This window comes from Phragmites australis, chromosome 17 (genome assembly GCF_958298935.1).
Source record: "Phragmites australis chromosome 17, lpPhrAust1.1, whole genome shotgun sequence".
NCBI classification, from domain to species: domain Eukaryota; kingdom Viridiplantae; phylum Streptophyta; class Magnoliopsida; order Poales; family Poaceae; genus Phragmites; species Phragmites australis.
The window spans coordinates 22,469,640-22,485,060 of NC_084937.1; positions in this window are offsets into that span (position 1 = coordinate 22,469,640).

The window sequence follows — 15,421 nt, forward strand, 5'->3', positions numbered from 1 at the left end:
GATGACCCGCAGAGTCCAAGTACCGGGAAGAAAGTGCTCGGAAAGGTGCCCGCTCGCCCCCGAGTACCATAGTCCCCCGATGGGCCAAACAACCAAGTACTCGGGAGAGAGTGCTCGGGGCTGCACGTGGCAGCCCCCGAGGACTCGGTTCCCCGAAGGTTCTACAGGAGGACTCGGGAGAGAGTGCTCGGGGCTGCACGTGGCAGCCCCAGAGGACTCGGTTCCCCGAAGGTTCTACAGGAGGGCTCGGGAGAGAGTGCTCGGGGCTGCACGTGGCAGCCCCCGAGCACTCGGTTCCCCGAAGGATCTACAGAAGGGCACGGGAGAGAGTGCTCGGGGCTGCACGTGGCGCTCTGGGTAATCCTATCGCTCGAGCTGCTCGAGTAGTCCGGATTTCAGGCCCCCGGAGCGGGCTGTTGGTGCTCGGTCTGGTCTGTCATACCCGGGCGCCACCGAACCATAGGACCTCTGGGTTATGCCTCTGTCCGCTCTCGTCCGCCGGTTTGGGTATTCAAGAGGTCTCGGGTCGAAAACGAGAGCAGTCTATAACAAGTACCGCACTGACAAAGCGCACCAGGCAAAGAAATTCCCTATTCTCTCTTAAGTCACAGGCCGACAATCAAGAGCAGCTCGACCGCGAGGGCTTCGATGCCCCGGTCGCTGGTCGGCCCTAAGGTTCCTCGGGGGGTCCTACCACTTAGGCATGAGTGGACGAGATCACCCGACCCCGGGATCCTCGCGTACCCCTGGGCGCTCGGGCACTCCGGCTGAAGGAATTAAGTCCCCGGGCATCCCGAGCTCGGAAGCACACACCCCTCCTGGATCGGTTGGCCGAAAGGCCGACAGCTGTCCGGTGAGTGGTTAAATTTAGATAAATTTGCGTTCAATAATTTTATGTTCCCGAGTCATCCTCGGGGGCCCTCGCATTTTAATCTGCTTGGCAAGATGATCTCCTCGCGCACAAAACCCTACCGTGTGTCTACTTTTTCCTGGAACGACAGAGCGGTTCGTAGAAAGGTGTACCGCGCGTACGGTAATGTCCGACCGAAGCCCTTTATGGTGGTCGTGGTGTTCGGTCCGCTTTTAAGGACCCCGAGCACTACCGAGTCCTTGGGTGCCCTGGGTAATCCTATCGCTCGAGCTGCTCGAGTAGTCCGGAGCTCAGGCCTCAGGGGCAGGCTGTCAGTGCTCGGTCCGGTCCATCTTAAGCCCAGGCACCACCGGACCACGGGGACTCTTGATCACATTTCCGCCCGCACGCGTCTCCCGTCTACTAACTGAGTGGTCGCGAGGTGAAAAAGTGTTCACCGGTCACGACGTGTTCCGTGCTGGATCGATCCATCTCCCGAGCAAGGAAGTTCGTGTCTTTGTCTTTCAATTTAGATGATGCGGACTCGCGAGGGATCGAGGGCTGAACGCGCCGAGAGCAGCATCGGGACAACTTCATTTTTGGGTTTGGAAAGGTCGGGAACGGTCCGACTGAGTACTCCCCGGGGCTTCAAGGCAAAACATCGGAAGGAACATTAAGTACTCAAGAATATTGGAGTTGCGAGCCCAAAGAAAAGCTGCCGTTATATTCACAAGGCAAATACAAACATTTCTGAGGGATCACTCCCATATTTACATCCGTCAAGACAACAACGAAAGAAAGAAAAACGACTACAAAAAGCCTAGTCGGCGGCGGAGGCGGTGTCCGAGTCTTCTGGATCATCCCCGGGGGCTGGCGGCGGTGGCACTTCCCGCCTAAAACTGGCCGCCACTTCGGCAGCGGTACTCCGAACCGCTTCCCGGGCGGCCTCTCCCTCGGCATCTCGACAGGAGTGGAGGTGTTTTGGTGGTGGAGAAAGGGAAGGAGAAGTGCTCCGGTCGCCTGAAAGTTTCCTAAGGGCTTCGGAGCACGAAGGAGGCAAGAGCAGGAGTGCAAGAAGGCGTAAGGAGGGGGACGGACCGATCCCCTTCCCCTTTTTATATCTCAAGGTTCAAATGTTGCCGCCCAACGGTTCGCTCGGCGAAACGCCCCCTCGATCGGCGCAACCGCCAGGCGAATCTCCCGCCGATCGTGCGGCGTTAGCGGCTGCCAGGCGTATTTTCCTCGATGTGCGCGGCGGCCGCGTGTGCCGCCCGTACGGTCGTCATACCCTTCGGGAGTTGTGTGGACACGCGTCTACTCGTCTCCCCACTGGGTCATACCCGAGGCCCGGGTCTAAAAAGGCCACCTCTCGAAAGCCTGCCATGTGGCGTCTACGCCAGCCTCGGCCTCGACCGTGACGAAGGGCCCATCCGCAGTCTCCGTGCCATCTCCTCCCAATGGGCCCGGGGGCTACTGTCGGTGTATCAGGAACCGGGGGTCCCTGAGTCCCGAGACCAGGCCGGCCGTCCGCCATGTGTCACTATCTCGCGAAGTCCCTCCTGCAGGATGAGGAAAATCTAAGTTCCGGGAGAAGGTGCTCGGGACCACAGCCTCTGGTTCCCGAGCACCCCAGTTCCCCGATGACCCGCAGAGTCCAAGTACCGGGAAGAAAGTGCTCGGGAAGGTGCCCGCTCGCCCCCGAGTACCATAGTCCCCCGATGGGCTAAACAACCAAGTACTTGGGAGAGAGTGCTCGGGGCTGCACGTGGCAGCCCCCGAGGACTCGGTTCCCCGAAGGTTCTACAGGAGGACTCGGGAGAGAGTGCTCGGGGCTGCACGTGGCAGCCCCCGAGGACTCGGTTCCCCGAAGGTTCTACAGGAGGGCTCGGGAGAGAGCGCTCGGGGCTGCACGTGGCAGCCTCCGAGCACTCGGTTCCCCGAAGGATCTACAGAAGGGCTCGGGTGAGAGTGCTCGGGGCTGCACGTGGCAGCCCCCGAGCACTCGGTTCCCCGAAGGTTCTACAGGAGTGCTCGGGAGAGAGTGCTCGGGGCTGCACGTGGCAGCCCCCGAGCACTCGGTCCCCCGAAGGTTCGCGCAAGATCACCCGACGCCCTGACGACCCGGAAGGACCCATCGGCGAGGTGTCAGCCAGTCAAAGGTCCGAAGCTGCATTTAATGGGCATGCGCGGCCTGACATCCTGACATCCTGACATTCCCAACTGCCCACGCCGCAGTGTCAATCCCTGCCATGCTTTGGCAGAGGGGCGTGGGTCCATTAATTGCACGGGTCCCGTCCCGTATCATCCGGGGTATCTCGGGATAACGTTGCCAGGATCAAAGCGTTCCGCCTGCCACCCTGCCCTGGCAGAAGAACAAGACAGGGTGGGCGCGCCGGGTGCCTCTGTGGCCGCCCAGTGGGCCCTCTCAACGGCGCCAGGACGTCCATAGTAACGGGTGGTCGGATGCGCACTGTGTTTTTCCACCGCCCCTATCACTTCGCCCGGACAGAATGATGACGCCTTTCTCCGTGGCGTATTGGAACTCGCGCCCCCACTTTCCCATTTGGGGTAAGTCGAGGTCGGCGTGTGTATAAAAGGAAGGGATGGATAACACAGGAAGACAGATCTGAGAAACCGAGATAGAACCACAGGAAGATAGGCCCAAAAAGAAACCCGACACTCTCGAAGAACTCTCGAAGACACGCTCGAAAGACTCTGAGAAACCGAGATAGAATAACCTAGATCGATCCGAGATCGAGTAACCTGAGACGAAGAACACCACAAGCAAGCTCGAGTAGAGCTAGAGCAAGGGAGCCTCAAGCTCTCTGTTAGCCATACACCCTTGTAACCAGACACATCCTTGAAGGATTCCCTTCAAGGAAGTATATTGCATCCACACAGGAGTAGGGTATTACGCCCCCGTGAGGCCCGAACCTGTCTAAACCCCGGTGCATTTATTTCTTTTTGCACTAGGTCGATCATCCCCCACCACCGATTGTTGCATTTATTTCCGTTTCCATTTATTTCCCCGACGAACTCGTTCAGGATCATCCCCCCGGCCGAATCTTTAAAAAGGGGTCTCTCGGGATCCCTGCGACAGGAGTTCATCCTCCGACAGTATTGGACCGTCAGTGTTGTGTTTGAATATTGTTGCAACTGCATTGTGGCATGTGATTTTTGTCATTCCTTTTCCGAGAGCACTATTATGCATAATATGTATGCTGTCTGGAACACGCGTATACATGATTTTGGAAAATTGATTTTTGTGCTTTGATGTCATATCTTTCAAAGGTTATGTATATTTGGTTCATTCTATTATTTCTTTATCTATGTTTATGTAAGATGAGATCCATGCTCATATTGTTTGTCATCTTCTAAAAGCAATTATACTTATAATAGCCATGTGTAGTTCCTTGGATGCTTTAAACATGATGACAAATACCTGTGCTTTTAAAACTGTCCTGTAAATGATGAAAGGAGATAACTATTTACCATATATATGAGTGCAAAGCTCGATTGGGATGATTATGACACATGCACCTTCCACATCTTTTCACTTTCCTAGTCGAGCTTGCACTCGTATATAATTATCTCCATAATTTGATTTGGTATTTTTCAATTCAATACATTCATCCCTATGATCTAGCTACTAATATTTGTCTTGTACCATGTTCTTAACCTTGATTCTTTTTCTTTCCTCTAAGAAACCATGGGGCAGAAGAGGGGTACTGTATATGTTGATCTCTTAATATGTATGCTTAGAGTTCTTCGATATGTTGATATTCTTGGGATGATGTTGTTGCAGTCAGGTGGTTCTTGCTAGTACATTGTTAGTAGAAGCGTGAGATAGTGAATGTGTGTAGTTCTTAATCTTGTTCTTGCTAGTATGTTGTTAATAGAAGTGTGATAATTTGGCTTATCTGTTTGTGTTTTTCCACCACCTTTTTTGAGCAATGACATCTTAAGGTATAAGTTTGTAGTAATATGAGCAGTTTGTAGTAACCTTGATTCCTTTTTTTTCTCTATTGAGAATAGAATATACTACACTTGATTTTTATGGGCCAGAAGAGACCTGTCACCCCTAAGAAACCAAAAGCACAGATGATACTAATACTAGAGGACGCTCCAGCACAAGATAGGGTGGATAGGAGCACAAGCACGCACACATCGTCCTCCTTCGGCAGCAGCCAAAGCCAGTATTGTAGCCCGAGCCCTGACCCATCATCGATGCTGGAGAGACGACGTCGGGCAAGTGACGAAGAATACAATCCCGCTGAAGAGGTATTGATATGAGTCAATGCATTTTATACTTGTTGAATGGAGGAATATTTTTTGTTTATGTCAACTCCCCTTAGTTTCATTTCTAGTTGGCGGTAGCGCAGTCTCCAAGCCAGATAACTAGTAGTGGTGCACGAGCCCGAAAGGCAAGGTCACAAACACAGTGGTCGATGGACAAGGTTACCATCACAAGAATCGATGCTGACGGGCTACCTACGGATGAAAAGGCCCTGAATAAATTATGGAGGGTTGCAAGGCTCATTGCTCAGGAGAGGGTGCCGATATCGACTAAGTTCGAAGAACTCAGTGACAAAGCTAAGAGTGACTTGTTTGATAATGTCATCAAGGAGTATCTGGAGTACCCTGAAAACATGATCGAGCGTCAAACGATCGTCACGATCAATGCAGCAATGAAAGCGATCGCAAAACTTCATCGAAGCTTTAAGAGCAATCTTGTGAATCGTTACTTGGCTAAAAGGGTGGCGCCCTTTGAGAGCTACAAGCACTTGAAAGAGGAAGATTGTGATGCTTTTGTGCAGATGAAGAACTCAGAGCAGTTCAAAAGGGAGAGTGAGGAGAAAAAGCAACTTCGGGCTAGGAACAAGCACAACCACAGGACCGGTGCATTAGATCATTCCACCCCACCGGCCATCGCATTCATACCCATTTATTTCTCCGGCGAACATATTCAGGATCATCCCCCCGGCCGAATCTCTAAAAAGGGGTCCCTCAGGATCCCTGCGACAGGAGTTAATCCTCCGACAGCATCCAAGTCTGGATGAGTTCCAAGTGCATCACTGTCGTGCCCCCCACTTCTAGAGAAGGCAACTTCACTGCCTTCTCCTCCTCCAGAGAAGGCGGCTTCACTGCCTTCTCCTCCACATCTGACATCTTTGCTTCCAGATCTAATTCTGTCTCTCCCAGAGAGTCCAAAGAAGAAGGAAAAGGAGGTTGAGAAGAAAGGCTCTAAGAATCACCTACCGAAGATGTCGAAGACCATTGTACCGGCAAAGAAGTCCACAGACATTGGAGCAGCGTGGACTAGTGCCAACTTGAAATTCCAATATGGGAAGTCCATGATGATGGTAGATGGCTTAGCAACGGCGAGAAAAACTTGTGTTGACCTGTATAAGTACTACGTGCAGGCTTCTAGAGACAACAATGGCACATCCATAGTAGTACATTACAAACGATGATATCTCTTAAGTAATGACGATAACTATTTTATTGTGGGTTTCAATGACTTGCACGACCTCTTCAACCTTGATGGTCTGGACGTTTCATTATTACAGATCTTCACATTGTAAGTCCCTTGAAACTGAATATTCATGAATTAATACCACTAAGTCTTGAATCTAACTATATTCTTATATGTAGACACTGTATGAAAGAAACAAAGAAGACAAGGATGCTATCGCATGTCTTGAGCATGAGGCCATTACAATATCGGTCATCCAACTTCACCCCGACTACGCTATAGACCATGTGGCCAGGGCAATGCAATAATATTCCAAATTCAAAATGCAGTACCTGATGGGCACTCACTGGTCATTTTACTGGTCATTTGCCTCAAGTGAGACTTGGTGTTCTACCTCGACTCGTCAAGACCAGTAGGACTAAAAGGCAAACTTAGACAAAGTTATTACAACGCTGTAAAAAGAATCCTCGACATGTAAGTTCTGCCTGACTTAGTTTACATATTTAACTTTTCTAACATTCAAATGCTCCCTAATCGATTCATCTTTATGTAGGGCTTTTGGCAAGTACATTCGAGCTCAACCTGACTACAACGAGAAAGACGACCGCAGGCTGACACACAAGAACGGCTTCGTGGTAAGTGCTACCAAACAGATTACCAAATGCTCTCTGTAGCTATTTTTTCTTTTGATATAACACTAAATTTTCTTTCCAGCAGTGCCACTAATAACTACCGGGCAACGTCTACGGATTTTATGTTGCGTGGAACATGCTCCTCACGCTCTGTATGAAGGATATCAAATCCTCTGATGTAAGTTCAATACGAGATTATTCATAACTAATTTCAGTAATTAGTTTAATTTTATGATAACATAACATTGGTTACACGTCAAATTATGCAGAAATTTGACACTCCTTTTTTTGACGACGGTGTACCCCCTACATAATTTGACGCCCTTTTTTTGACAACGGTAAACTCCCAGAGATTTGACGATAGATCACTGAGTTCTTGGTATCTAAAGTCACCAGCCCATATGGTGAGTTTCACTATAGAACCCTTGTGAGGTTTTATGTAATATGAGTTGATCAAAACTTTGTAACATTTATGATTCTGTAATAAATTAATTAGAAATTTATAACCTTTGCTATTCTGTGATCAATACTATTCGAGCTAGTGTTTGTCGATATAGATTTGGATGCGTTGCTGTTGTTTGCAGGGAGAAGACGGCTGTCAAATCCTGGCTACGCTCTAGGATGCAGCCAGAAAGCAGATCAATCCAGTATGATAACCTACACATAAGTGACGGTGTCGGAGGACGAACTCCTATCGCAGGGATCCCGAGAGACCCCTTTTTAAAGATTCGGCCGGGGGGACAATCCTGAACGAGTTCATCGGGGAAATAAATGGAAACGGAAATAAATGCAACGGTCGGTGGTGGGGGATGATCGACCTAGTGCAAAAAGAAATAAATGCACCGGGGTTTAGACAGGTTCGAGCCGCACGGGGGCGTAATACCCTACTCCTGTGTGGATGCAATATACTTCCTTGAAGGGAATCCTTCAAGGATGTGTCTGGTTACAAGGGTGTATGGCTAACAGAGAGCTTGAGGCTCCCTTGCTCTAGCTCTACTCGAGCTTGCTTGTGGTGTTCTTCGTCTTAGGTTACTCGATCTCGGATCGATCTAGGTTATTCTATCTCGGTTTCTCAGAGTCTTTCGGGCGTGTCTTCGAGAGTTCTTCGAGAGTGTCGGGTTGGTTTTTGGGCCTGTCTTCCTGTGGTTCTATCTCGGTTTCTCAGATCTGTCTTCCTGTGTTATCCATCCCTTCCTTTTATACACACGCCGACCTCGACTTACCCCAAATGGGAAAGTGGGGGCGCGAGTTCCAATACGCCACGGAGAAAGGCGTCATCATTCCGTCCGGGCGAAGTGACAGGGGCGGTGGAAAAACGCGGTGCGCATCCGACCACCCGTTACTATGGACGTCCTGGCGCCGTTGAGAGGGCCCACCGGGCGGCCACAGAGGCACCCGGAGCACCCACCCTGTCTTGTTCTTCTGCCAGGGCAGGGTGGCAGGCGGAACGCTTTGATCTTGGCAACGTTATCCCGAGATACCCCGGATGATACGGGACGGGACCCGTGCAATTAATGTACCCACGCCCCTTTGCCAAAGCATGGCAGGGACTGACACTGCGGCGTAGGCAGTTGGGAATGTCAGGATGTCAGGCCGCGCATGCCCATTAAATGCAGCTTCGGACCTTTGACTGGCTGACACCTCGCCGACGGGTCCTTCCGGGTCGTCGGGGCGTCGGGTGATCTTGCGTGAACCTTCGGGGGACCGAGTGCTCGGGGGCTGCCACGTGCAGCCCCGAGCACTCTCTCCCGAGCACTCCTGTAGAACCTTCAGGGAACCGAGTGCTCGGGGGCTGCCACGTGCAGCCCCGAGCACTCTCTCCCGAGCCCTTCTGTAGATCCTTCGGGGAACCGAGTACTCGGGGGCTGCCACGTGCAGCCCCGAGCACTCTCTCCCGAGCCCTCCTGTAGAACCTTCGGGGAACCGAGTGCTCAGGGGCTGCCACGTGCAACCCCGAGCACTCTCTCCCGAGCCCTCCTGTAGAACCTTCGGGGAACCGAGTCCTCGGGGGCTGCCACATGCAGCCCCGAGCACTCTCTCCCGAGTACTTGGTTGTTTGGCCCATCGGGGGACTATGGTACACGGGGGTGAGCGGGCACCTTCCCGAGCACTTTCTTCCCGGTACTTGGACTTTGCGGGTCATCGGGGAACTGGGGTGCTCGGGAACCAGAGGCTGTGGTCCCGAGCACCTTCTCCCGGAACTTAGATTTTCCTCATCCTGCAGGAGGCACTTCGCGAGATAGTGACACGTGGCGGACGGCCGGCCTGGTCTCGGGACTCAGGGACCCTCGGTTCCTGATACACCGACAGTAGCCCCCGGGCCCATTGGGAGGAGATGGCATGGAGACTGCAGATGGGCCCTTCGTCGTGGTCGAGGCCGAAACTGGCGTGGACGCCTCATGGCAGGCTTTCGAGAGGTGGCCTTTTTAGACCCGGGCCTCGGGTATGACCCAGCGGGGAGACGAGTAGACGCGTGTACACACAACTCCCGAAGGGTATGACGACCGTATGGGCGGCACGCGCGGCCGCCGCGTAGATCGAGGAAAATACGCCTGGCAGCCGCTGACGTCGCACGATCGGCGGGAGATTCGCCTTGCGGTTGCGCCGATCGAAGGGGCGTTTCGCCGAGCGAACCGTTGGGCGACAACATTTGAACTTTGAGATATAAAAGGGGGAGGGGGAGCTGAGCCGTCGAGAGGGCGAGGCTGCCGCGGCGGCAGCGGCCGCCGCCACCAGGGGGGAGAAGAACGCAAAGCACGAGGCGGAATTAACCGCTCGTGAGCGCGCCTTGTCCGAGCTGGTGGCGCAGACGAGGCAAGCTGCCAGCTCCGCAACCAACGGCGGTTCTTCTGGCCCGGCCGGGGACCAGGGTCTTGAGGCGCAGCTGCGAGCTGCGAAGGAGAAGCTCGAGACCGCGTTTGTCTCGCGGGTCAACCTGCAGCACATGTTGGAGGATATACTCCGGCGGATGCGGCGGGCCATGGAGAAGGGCGGTCTCGGATGGCTCGTCGAAGACCAGAAGAGTGACAGCCCCGCACGACAAGTCCTAGGGCTTCAGCTGGTTTGCGAGCGCCTCGAGACCCTGCCCTGGGCCGTCTAGGAACTCGCCGCCCGGGAGGGACGCGGCTTGGCCCATGCGGTGGCCGAGCATGTCCTGGCCTGCTACCGAAGCAAAGACCCGAACTTCCCGCTGGAGCCGGCGCGGGAAGGAGTGGTTGAAGCCGAGGGAGAGGCTGCCCGAGAAGCGGTTCGGAGTACCGCTGCCGAAGTGGCGGCCGGTTTTAGGCGGGAAGTGCCGCCGCCGCCAGCCCCTGGGGATGATCCAGAAGACTTGGACACCGCCTCCGCTGCCGACTAGGCTTTTTGTAGTCGTTTCTTTTTCTTTTGTTGTTGTCTTGACGGATGTAAATATGGGAGTGATCCCTCAGAAATGCTTGTATTTGCCTTGTGAATATAATGGCAGCTTTTCTTTGGGCTCGCAACTCCAGTGTTCTTGAGTACTTAGTGTTCCTTCCGATGTTTTGCCTTGAAGCCCCGGGGAGTACTCAGTCGGACCGTTCCCGACCTTTCCATCCCCGAAAACGAAGTTGTCCCGATGCTGTTCTCGACGCGTTCAGCCCTTGAGCCCTCGCGAGTACGCATCGTTTAAGCTGAAGGACAAAGACACGAACTTCCTTGCTCGGGAGATGGATCGATCCAGCACGGAACACGCCGTGACCGGTGAACACTTTTTCACCTCACGACCACTCAGTTAGTAGACGGGAGACACATGCGGGTGGAAATGTGACTAAGAGTCCCCGTGGCCCGGTGGTGCCCGGGCTTAAGATGGACCGGACCGAGCACTGACAGCCTGCCCCTGAGGCCTGAGCTCCGGACTACTCGAGCAGCTCGAGCGATAGGATTACCCAGGGCACCCAAGGACTCGGTAGTGCTCGGGGTCCTTAAAAGCGGACCGAACACCACGACCACCACGAAGGGCTTCGATCGGACATTACCGTACGCGCGGTACACCTTTCTACGAACCGCTCTGTCATTCTAGGAAAAAGTAGACACACGGTAGGGTTTTGTGCGCGAGGAGATCATCTTGCCAAGCAGATTAAAATGCGAGGGCCCCCGAGGATGACTCGGGAACATAAAATTATTGAACGCAAATTTGTCTGAATTTAACCACTCACCGGACAGCTGTCGGCCTTTCGGCCAACCGATCTAGGAGGGGTGTGTGCTTCCGAGCTCGGGATGCCCGGGGACTTGGTTCCTTCAGCCGGAGTGCCCTAGCGCCCAGGGGTACGCGAGGATCCCGGGGTCGGGTGATCTCGACCACTCATGCCTAAGTGGTAGGACCACCCGAGGACCCTTAGGGCCGGCCAGCGACCGGGGCATCAAAGCCCTCGCGGTCGAGTTGCTCTTGATTGTCGGCCTGTGACTTAAGAGAGAATAGGGAATTTCTTTGCCTGGTGCGCTTTGTCAGTGCGGTACTTGTTATAGACTGCTCTCGTTTTCGACCCAAGACCTCTTGAATACCCAAACCGGCGAACGAGAGCGGACAGAGGCATAACCCAGAGGTCCTATGGTTCGGTGGCGCCCGGGTATGACAGACCAGACCGAGCACCGACAGCCCGCTCCGGGGGCCTGAGCTCCGGACTACTCGAGCAGCTCGATCGATAGGATTACCCAGAGCGCCCCGGAACTCGGTAGTGCCCGGGAGCCTGCCACGACACCAAACACCACAGCCTACCATGCCGGACGTAAGTCAGCAGCAACTGCCCGCGTGCATACCGATTGGGATTCTTTTATCAGCGGGAAAAATGAGAGAGCGAACTTTTTCTCGCACAATCGAGCATCTCACCAGACAGATTAAACATACGGAATCCAGAAAAATGAATTTGACATAGCGACTGCATATTGAGATATTGGATTTACAAATTTTACAAGGTTGGGCGACGGTGACTTACCCAAGTGGTGGTAGCCCCCGGTCAACTTGGGCGGGGGGAAGCCCCCGGCCTGGTTGACCTGAGCCGCGAGCATGGCCATCTACGGGTAGAACCTGCGCAGGTGCTCGATGTTCCACGGGTTTAGGAGTGGCTGCCCATCCTCTGCCGCCATCCTCTGCCCCCTACCTGGCGCGCCAGCTGTCGGAGGATGAACTCCTATCGCAGGGATCCCGAGAGACCCCTTTTTAAAGATTCGGCCGGGGGGATGATCCTGAACGAGTTCGTCGGGGAAATAAATGGAAACGGAAATAAATGCAACGGTCGGTGGTGGGGGATGATCGACCTAGTGCAAAAAGAAATAAATGCACCGGGGTTTAGACAGGTTCGAGCCGCACGGGGGCGTAATACCCTACTCCTGTGTGGATGCAATATACTTCCTTGAAGGGAATCCTTCAAGGATGTGTCTGGTTACAAGGGTGTATGGCTAACAGAGAGCTTGAGGCTCCCTTGCTCTAGCTCTACTCGAGCTTGCTTGTGGTGTTCTTCGTCTCAGGTTACTCGATCTCGGATCGATCTAGGTTATTCTATCTCGGTTTCTCAGAGTCTTTCGGGCGTGTCTTCGAGAGTTCTTCGAGAGTGTCGGGTTGGTTTTTGGGCCTGTCTTCCTGTGGTTCTATCTCGGTTTCTCAGATCTGTCTTCCTGTGTTATCCATCCCTTCCTTTTATACACACGCCGACCTCGACTTACCCCAAATGGGAAAGTGGGGGCGCGAGTTCCAATACGCCACGGAGAAAGGCGTCATCATTCCGTCCGGGCGAAGTGACAGGGGCGGTGGAAAAACGCGGTGCGCATCCGACCACCCGTTACTGTGGACGTCCTGGCGCCGTTGAGAGGGCCCACCGGGCGGCCACAGAGGCACCCGGCGCACCCACCCTGTCTTGTTCTTCTGCCAGGGCAGGGTGGCAGGCGGAACGCTTTGATCTTGGCAACGTTATCCCGAGATACCCCGGATGATACGGGACGGGACCCGTGCAATTAATGGACCCACGCCCCTTTGCCAAAGCATGGCAGGGACTGACACTGCGGCGTGGGCAGTTGGGAATGTCAGGATGTCAGGATGTCAGGCCGCGCATGCCCATTAAATGCAGCTTCGGACCTTTGACTGGCTGACACCTCGCCGACGGGTCCTTCCGGGTCGTCGGGGCGTCGGGTGATCTTGCGCGAACCTTCGGGGGACCGAGTGCTCGGGGACTGCCACGTGCAGCCCCGAGCACTCTCTCCCGAGCACTCCTGTAGAACCTTCGGGGAACCGAGTCCTCAGGGCTGTCACGTGCAGCCCCGAGCACTCTCTCCCGAGCCCTTCTGTAGATCCTTCGGGGAACCGAGTACTCGGGGGCTGCCACGTGCAGCCCCGAGCACTCTCTCCTGAGCCCTCCTGTAGAACCTTCGGGGAACCGAGTGCTCGGGGGCTGCCACGTGCTGCCCCGAGCACTCTCTCCCGAGCCCTCCTGTAGAACCTTCGGGGAACCGAGTCCTCGGGGGCTGCCACGTGCAGCCCCGAGCACTCTCTCCCGAGTACTTGGTTGTTTGGCCCATCGGGGGACTATGGTACTCGGGGGCGAGCGGGCACCTTCCCGAGCACTTTCTTCCCGGTACTTGGACTCTGCGGGTCATCGGGGAACTGGGGTGCTCGGAAACCAGAGGCTGTGGTCCCGAGCACCTTCTCCCGGAACTTAGATTTTCCTCATCCTGCAGGAGGGACTTCGCGAGATAGTGACACGTGGCGGACGGCCGGCCTGGTCTCGGGACTCAGGGACCCCCGGTTCCTGATACACCGACAGACGGGTAACTTGGTTACCTGTCACTTATATATTTCTCCCCAGCACATGGGTGACAGACTACCCATCAGTTATGTTAGGATATAAATGGTAGGTGAAGAGGTCATCCATCACTTGTGTTTATCAACCCAATACATAGGAGACGTTTATAGGTGATGGGTCACGGTTATGACCCGTCATCGATGATATCATTGGTCACGGGTATGACTCATCATCAGTGACAGGTGTGAGACCTGTCACCCATATCCGTTATGACCTGTCACCCTTGGCGCCAGCAAATGTGACGCTGGAGTTGGAGATGTGAAACACCAGGTTGCCGGCTAGGTAGGGCATTGTCAGCGTGATGAGAGGCAGAGGCGGCACCCGTCCTACCCGTTAGCCGAGGGTGAGAGGTTCAGGCAAAGTCGCGGCAACGACGGTGGGGACCTCTTGTGCGGTGAAGTGGAGGAGGCGGAGGCCGGCGAGGGAGCGGTAGCCCGGGAAGCTGTTTCTAAGGGTACGCCGAGGGCGAGGAGCTCGCGAAGGTCGGGAAGGAGCCAGCAGGCCGTTGACGGCGGTGTGGGATGACAAGCACCGGAGGCCGTGCGGGAGAAAGAAGCGAATGGAGAAAGAATGAACCATTATTTTATAATGGTACGGTGGATAAATATGTGTTTTTATTATGGATTATGATATAATCTGGTTTTAGATTATAAATTTGTGGATTATAGAACCGTCCTGTTTATTTTAGATTTTAATTTTAAAAATTAGAATCCATAATTAGAATAAAAAATAAACAGGCTCTAATCTTGCAGGATGATTGCTGAAATGTAATGTCCTTCTGTTGTGTCACAAGTGGAATTTGACAATTTGTGCCCGCTGACCCTGTGTCTCGCTGCCGGATAATGCATAGAGCATGTTGTGGGTATTCAAGCAACCCGGCTGTTCACTCTATCTTTGCCGAGGCAGTCAAATACCAAAATTGATTTGAAGCAACTTGAAAAGATATCACTCACAGCTTGCAGCTGAACTGCTGAAGAAGGCCAACTAGCTAGCCTCTGCCAGCTTGAGCTTGAGCGTCATCATCGTCGTTAATCCATTTTTCTTGAAAAGAGGCTGATAACCAACACCTTTCCTAGGATAGAAGCCACAAAAGTCAGCAGCGCATGCACCGCAAAGGGGATCAAAAGGGAGGAAAAGGAGGGGACAAAGATTCAAACACTCTAAGCTCGCTTCTGACAAGACCGTCTCCGTGTAACGATCTGAAAGGACGATCACAACACTTTTGGAAAACATAGGCTTATCAGCAAAGATCTAGCTAGCTTTCGGTTCTCCCCAGCCGAAGCGTGAAGCTAGAGCTATTCATCTGGATACACGTTTTAATATATCTAAGACCAAGACAATATACATATTTAAGATTAAGTGATATATAATAAATGAAATTAAATTATAAATAATTGAGATTTTATTTTTTCTTTAATGTCAATGCACTTGGATGGATTACTATAGCTTCGCCCTGCCCCGCCCAGCCTGAAGAAAAGATGCATAGATGCCTGCTTGTGTGTGGCGTTTCTGCTCTAGAGGTGGGTTGTTCGGTGGTTTAGCTAGAATGATCAGATAGTTCTTTCCTGATCATCTGAGATTGATCTATCCATGATTCGGCGGTTTGGCAGGCCGGTACGTTGATCATTGGGTGTTGTCACGCACCAGAAGT